Source organism: Natator depressus, chromosome 3, assembly GCF_965152275.1.
Source record: "Natator depressus isolate rNatDep1 chromosome 3, rNatDep2.hap1, whole genome shotgun sequence".
Taxonomy (NCBI): Eukaryota; Metazoa; Chordata; order Testudines; family Cheloniidae; genus Natator; species Natator depressus.
The window spans coordinates 51855626-51862079 of record NC_134236.1 but is presented as its reverse complement, the minus strand read 5'-3'; positions in this window follow the sequence as shown (position 1 = coordinate 51862079).

Sequence of the window (6454 nt, the reverse complement as noted above, 5' to 3'; positions counted from 1 at the left end):
TACACAGAAGCCCAGACCTGTAGAAGAGCTCTGTGTGATCAAAAGCTTGTCTCTTTTTCTAACACAAGTTGGTCCAATAAAAGATATTACTTCACCCACCTTGTCTCTCTAAAGCTCATATTAACTTATGCAGGTTTCTGCTTGCTGTGTTCACTGCCTGGAGTTACCCTAGCAGCTATCTAAAAGCCTTGTCTACTCTGGGAATATTTCCACCAAAATTTAAAAAAAACAATTGGAGCACTAGTGTAGACTTAGCTCTGGCAGTCAGAACTGTTTTTATAGCTGGTTACATTACATCTGCTTTCAGTAGGTTTAACTAAATTGGCTATAAAAATGGTACCACTACAGTAGTGCTCCAAGCAGGTTTTAAAACCAACTTGAATTTTTGAGAAAATCTCTATAGTATAGACTAGAGTTTAGGAAATATCAACTGCTGACAAGTTATGTCTGAGCAGGTTTTAACCAGTTTCTGAAATAGTGCTGCACATCATTTGTAGTTAAATTGTGTTAATCAGCAGTTCAGTTGCACCCATTGCTGATGCTCGTGTCAGCAATGGGTAATTTTTGAGGTACACATAAGATTAGAGATCCCTTCAGCTTGCCAGCTTGCTGCTGGTGCTGCTGAGATAGCAAGTATCTGAAGACCTTCCCCCCAAATCAGCAGTTCTTCTTCGAGTGCTTGCTCATGTCCATTCCAATTAGGTGTGTGCACAATGTGTGCACAGTCGCTGGAAGGTTTTTCCCTTAGCAGTACCCATGAGCTCGGCTGTGGAGCCCCCGGGAGTCGCCGCCTCTCCAGTTCTTTCTTATATCTCCTGTAAATAGTTAAGAATAGTTTTTTAGTATTAGAGTAGTTTGAACCCTTGTTACCAGAGGTTTTCTCCTCAATTTCCCTTCCCTCTCCTGGGGCCAGGGCATGCCTCGGTCCCAGGGTTTAAATCGTGTGGGGTCTGCTGGAAGCTGATCTCAAAGGGCGACCCACACACGGCTTGTCTGAAGTGCCTGGGTGAGTCCCACCAAGCGGACAGGTGCAAAATTTGTAGAGGATTCCACCACTGCGCCAAAAAGGAAAGGGACCACAGGTTGAAGCTGCTGCTGATGGAAGCAGCTCTTCGGCCGCAGTCAGAATTGAGCCCCAAGGATGCGGCACCGGGCTCCTCGGCATCTGTGCACAGTGCACTGGCTTCAATCTGGAATGTGGCGCCAAAGAAGGATTCTGGGTTCAGAGACCCTCGTCACTGGCACTCCTCGGCACCGGAGACTGCTTCACGGGCGGAATTGCAGCACCGTTCTCAGTTGTCTGCGCCATGCAAAAAGCACAGGAAGACAGACAGGGGGTGCTCCCATTCTCAAGCACCAGAGCGTGAGCCACCTAAGGAAATGTGACCTATGCCGAGGCACTCTTCCCCACCTGTACAGCAGTCAGCCCCGGGCTCACAGTGGGACCTGTCGAGTCTAGCGCAACTGGAGGAGGGCCAAGTGGAGAACTTAGACCTTCCCTCCACACCAGAGAAGGTGGCCAGCGATCTCATAGCCCGGACTGGTCTGCACTGTCCCGACCAGCGTGAGACGGCACTGGCCCCGAAGCCTGAGGCGCCGCAGAGACCACTGGTCCAGTCCAAGGGGAAACCAGCGATGACGCGGCATCACTCTCCATCCCCCCGGCACCAATCCCCAGCACCATCGGTCATGGCACCGCCTTGACCACCATGTGTGGACTTCTTGGAGTCCGATTCTGAGGTGGACTCCTATGTGTTGCGAAGGAGCCAGCACTGGGGTCAGCAGCAAGCTCAGAGTGTCAGTTTGGTATGGTGCCATGGCCAACGCAATGGCAGGTGCTGGTGCAAATGCCGACCCAGTGGCCCTTCTGGACCCCTTGGGTGTACCAGCAGTCCCAGGGGTCTGTGTCCGGGCGCTCCCTCTTGGTCGCATCCAAGGGAAGGGCTGCGTCCAGGACTAGGGACCCTCCTTAGAATCATAGAATCATAGAATATCAGGGTTGGAAGGGACCTCAGGAGGTCATCTAGTCCAACCCCCTGCTCAAAGCAGGACCAATCCCCAACTAAATCATCCCAGCCAGGGCTTTCTCAAGCCTGACCTTAAAAACTTCTAAGGAAGGAGATTCCACCACCTCCCTAGGTAACGCATTCCAGTGTTTCACCACTCTCCTAGTGAAAAAGTTTTTCCTAATATCCAACCTAAACCTCCCCCACTGCAACTTGAGACCATTACTCCGTGTTCTTTCATCTGCCACCACTGAGAACAGTCTAGATCCATCCTCTTTGAAACCCCCTTTCAGGTAGTTGAAAGCAGCTATCAAATCCCCCCTCATTCTTCTCTTCCGTAGACTAAACATCCCCAGTTCCCTCAGCCTCTCCTCATAAGTCATGTGTTCCAGTCCCCTAATTATTTTTGTTGCCCTCCGCTGGACGCTTTCCAGTTTTTCCACATCCTTCTTGTAGTGTGGGGCCCAAAACTGGACACAGTACTCTAGATGAGGTCTCACCAATGTCGAATAGAGGGAAATGATCATGTCCCTCAATTTGCTGGCAATGCCCCATCTTATACAGCCCAAAATGCAATTGGCCTTCTTGGCAACAATTGCACACTGTTGACTCATATCCAGCATCTCATCCACTGTAACCCCTAGGTCCTTTTCTGCAGTGCATCTGCCATGGCTACCACATCTGACACCGCCACCAGTGCCACGTCTGGTACTGACACAGTGTCTGGCATCGGCAATGGCATCCATGGCCAGTACCACAGAGGGTGGCTGGCACCAAGTTGGGTGCGACTACAGGCAACCCGGGATACTTTGACTTGTCGGAAGGTCAGGAGGAACCCTCCCTGGCATCATCATCATCTTTACCCAATGAGGCAGTGGCGGGAACCTCCTCAGGGCCTCCCCCACTGGACAGCAGAGGCTACCTGGAACTCCTGACATGGGTGACACAGAATCTGGGCATCCAGATGGAGGAGCTCACCAAGGTGTCAGACCCAGTGGTGGACATTTTAGCCCCAGTGAACCCCACCAGGGTGGCACTTCCCCTGATTAAGACTATTCAGGAGAACACTAAGACCCTGTGGCAAACTCCAGCCTCTCTGATCCCCACAGCGAAGGGAGTCAAGAGAAAATATTTCATGCCCTCCAAGGGTTATGAGTACATTTTTACATACACTCCACTGGACTCGGTGGTGGTGGCAGCGGACAATGAGTGGGAAAGGCATGGACAGCAGGGGCCTACTCCTTGAGCTAAGGTGTTGGATCTCTTCAAAAGGAAGATATACTCCACCAGAGGGCTCCAGCTTTGCGTTGATCCTTAGCCACGACAATTTTAAATCATGGGACACGATGTCCAAATTTTCGGACCTTGTCCTGACGGACTCCAAGTCCAAATTCTCAGCCTTTGTGGATGAGGGCAAGGCTATGGCCAGGACATCGCTGCAGGTCACACTGGATTCCGCAGACTCGGCAACGTGATGCGATGTTGCTCCTGGCTGCAGGCCTTGAGCCTCCCTGGGGAGGTCCAACAAATGATACAAGATCTCCCTTTCGATGGAGCCACTCTGTTCTCAGAGAAAACGGACTCAAATCTGCATAGCTTAAAAGACTCTCGAGCCACTCTGAGATCACACGCCCACCACCCAACGTAGACACTTTAGGCCTCAGCCTATGCCCTGGCTGTATCAAGGTCAGCTTCCGCAGGATCACAACCGCAGATGGGGCAGAAACCAGAACCGGTGTCACCAGCCTCAACCCCTGAACCACCAGGAGTCTGGATCATTGAGACAACCACCAGGCCCCAGGCAGGCCTTTTGAAGATGTGCCTGGGGGCAACATACCAACCCAAGGATTGGATCCTTGTGCAGGAGGTACGAACCCTCCTATTAGTAGGAGCTGTGGAGGAGGTTCTGCTGGAGCTCAGGGGGCAAGGGGTTCTACTCCCAGTATTTCCTAATACCGAAAGCAAAGGGGGGCCTCAGACCCATCTTGGACCTGCACAACCTCAACAGGTTCATGAAGAAGCTAAAGTTTCAGATACTCTCTTTGGCCACCATTATCCCATCCCTGGATCCAGGAGATTGGTATGCTGCCCTCGACTTGAAGGACCCATATTTCCATAATCCCGCCTCACAGGCGCTTCCTAAAATTTGTAGTGGGGGGGCACTCACTACCAATTCACAGTACTTCCATTTGGCCCGTCATCGGCATCTTGGGTATTCACCAAAAGCATGTCAGTCATGGCCCCCTTCCTGCGGAAGAGGCAAGTTCAGGTATTCCCATACCTCGACGACTGGTTAGTAAAGGACCATTCCAGGACACAAGTGGATCAACAGGTCAGCTTGATAAGATCCACATTTGACAGACTGGGTCTCCTGTTAAACACAGAAAAGTCAACGCTCATCCCCATTCAGAGAATAGAGTTCATAGGGGCAGTGTTAGACTCAAGGCAAGCCAGAACATTCCTACCTCAGTCCCTCTTCCAGGCTATGCACTACATCATACAAGACCTCAGATGGTACCCCATAACCACGGCAAGGAATTGCTTAAAACTCCTGTTTATGATGCAACATGCGAGGCTCAGACTCAGACCTCTCCAGGCCTGGCTAGCGTCTGTGTACCGACTGAGCAGAGACGACCTAGACAATGTAATCACACTTCCACCATGGGTTCTCAAGTTGCTTCAGTGGTGGCTTGATGTGTAGGGGGTCACATTCTTCAAGCCGTGCCCCTCATTGTGTCTGGTCAGCGATGCGTCAGCAATGAGGTAGGGAGCGCACCTCAGAGAGCTCAGAACTCAGGGCCTTTGGTCTCCAGCAGAGCTGTTGCTTCACATCAACATCAGGGAGTTGAGAGCAGTTCATCTGGCATGTCAGACCTTCTGCCCTCATCTGGAGGGCAGATGCATATCAGTCCTGACGGACAACACAACAGTGATATTTTATATCAACAGACAGGGTGAAGCATGCTCTTCTCCCCTATGTCAGTAAGCCCTCAAGCTCTGGGATTTCTGCATAGCACACTCGATATTCCTGGAGGTCTCCTACCTACCCGGATATCAGAAAGAGCTAGCAGACCATCTCAGCAGGTGTTTTCACAATCACGAGTTGTTCATTTGCCCAGATGTGATAAACAATATCTTCCAACGGTTGGGAGTTCCCCAGATCTACTTGTTTGCCATAAAGGGCAACAGGAAGTACCTTAAATTCTGCTGTTTCCTGAATCATAGCCCAGGCTTGCTGGCAGATGCATTTCTTCTTCCATGGAAGGACCACCTCTTCTATGCATTTCCTCCTGCTCTGCTCATTCACAAGGTCCTCCTCAAGATCTGGAGGGATGGGGCCTCAGTGATCCTGGTGACACCAGCCTGACCACGACAGAACTGGTACACCATGCTGCTGAAGTTATCGGTGGATACCCCACTCACCCTACCGTTAGTTCCAGACCTCATTTGCTCATCATCACGGCTGGCTCCAGTACCCCAATCTCGAGTCTCTCCACCTCACAGCTTCGAAACTGCATGGTTGAATATGCTAGAGCTCACATACTCAGATCCTGTTAGAGAGGTTCTTCTTGGTAGTAGAAAACCACTGACCAGGGCTACTTACTTAGCCAAGTGGAAGAGATTCTCGAGCTGGTGGTCACAGAGCCATATCCCTCTGACGTAGTGTTCAATTCCCTTTATCTTGGACTACCTGCTAGAGTCAAAACAGCAGGGTTTGTCACTCTTGTCGATATAGGTTCACCTGGCCGCCATCTTAGTTTGTCAGCCAGGCAAGCCTGACCACTCTGTCTTTGCTAGCTTCGCATTCTAGTTTGATGGTGCTCCATGGGTATCTTTATTAGTCAGTGTTTTATTCACAATTTGTCTTGAAATGAATTTTTCAGTTTGCCTATTCAGCTGGCTAAACTAAAATAATAGACCAATTAGACTAGAAGGAACAGGACTGTGTAAGTAATTCATCTAGTCCAGTGGTTCCCAAACTTGTTCTGCTGCTTGTGCAGGGAAAGCCCCTGCCAGGCTGGGCTGGTTTGTTTACCTGCCGCGTCCGCAGGTTTGGCCGATTGCGGCTCCCAGTGGCCGCGGTTCGCTGCTCCAGGCCAGTGGGAGCTGCTGGAAGCAGTGCGGGCCAAGGGACTTACTGGCCGCCACTTCCAGTAGCTCCCATTGGCCTGGAGCAGCGAACAGTGGCCACTGGGAGCTGCGATCGGCTGAACCTGTGGACGCGGCAGGGAAACAAACCGGCCTGGCAGGGGCTTTCCCTGCACAAGCTGCGGAACAAGTTTGGGAACCACTGATCTAGTCCATCCCTGCTATTAGACACTCCTGCAAACAAAGAGGTGCCATGCAGTAGACACCATATGCAGTAAACTTGTATTCTAAAGTTCTTAAAAGGCTCAATGAAAATCAGAACTTGGATTCCTAAACTATTTTCATTTATCAGACCCTCA